We start from the raw sequence: 1,104 nt of genomic DNA on the forward strand, positions 1-1,104 counted from the left end.
GATTTGTTTTTATAATGTTACAAAAAGTCATAAATAAAGCATCGAATAAGGTCTACACTTAGCAGATTATTTAAATTAATTGATTGGAAAAAGTTAGTCAAATCCTCATATCGCCACGTTCAGCTTTTTGTCTTTGAGAAAGTGAGTTTCTAAAAGCCTGTATATTTATTAATAAGTTAAGGAGTAAAGACAATTGCTACCTAGATTTTGTGGTAATTAAATAAGAAAACTACATATAGCAACTGGTATAGTATTTGATACACAATAAAAGTTCCATCAATGCTTGATATGAATCATTTAAAGAACTAAAAGCACAACAATATACAAGGGTACTTCAAAAAGTTCATGGAAAAATAAAACTAAAAGATAATACAAATCTTTCTGTGAACTTTTAAAGTATACTTGTACATTTTTGATATATGTGAGAACACGTATTATGTTTACCTCCATTATGGTTATACTTCCTCAGGTTCTATGTCTGTGTTATTCTTTTATAAGAAGAATTTTACTTAATTCTAATATTCTAATGTGATATTAAGTAAAGCACTACTTTGAAAACTGAATAACAGATACATTTAGAGACATATAAAAACACTAAAATTCTAAAAAGTATTTACATGTTTTAAATGGCTATTCAAAAACACCATAGCACTGCATCTTATCTTGCCAAATCCTATAATCAATAATAACCAGTTCCTGAGATAATATCATTAAATATAATTTTCTTCAAATTATATTGAAATCTCAGACATCTGAAAATTGTGGAAAATTAAAAGTATAAACAAATAATTCTGTTAGTATAGCATTGATGAATTCCCCACCCAGCTATTGTTAATAATTACAACTATGAGAGTCTTAGAATATTTAATATTTCATCTCATTTTGTATCAGATTTATGATGGGAATGATTATTTTCACATAAAAAATTAGAGACTTAATAAAACAGTTTCTTTTGCTCAATTTTCCATTAAGTGATAAGGTTGTAAGGAAAACCCAGTTCTATCCAGTTCTATCTAATTTCAAAATACATGTTCTTTTTACCCCTGCTAAAACTTTAGATTTGATGAATTGTATACCATACACAATTTTTTCAATGCTTTTTTT

The sequence above is a fragment of the Galeopterus variegatus genome, unplaced genomic scaffold (assembly GCF_000696425.1).
Source record: "Galeopterus variegatus unplaced genomic scaffold, G_variegatus-3.0.2 Scaffold7000, whole genome shotgun sequence".
Taxonomy (NCBI): domain Eukaryota; kingdom Metazoa; phylum Chordata; class Mammalia; order Dermoptera; family Cynocephalidae; genus Galeopterus; species Galeopterus variegatus.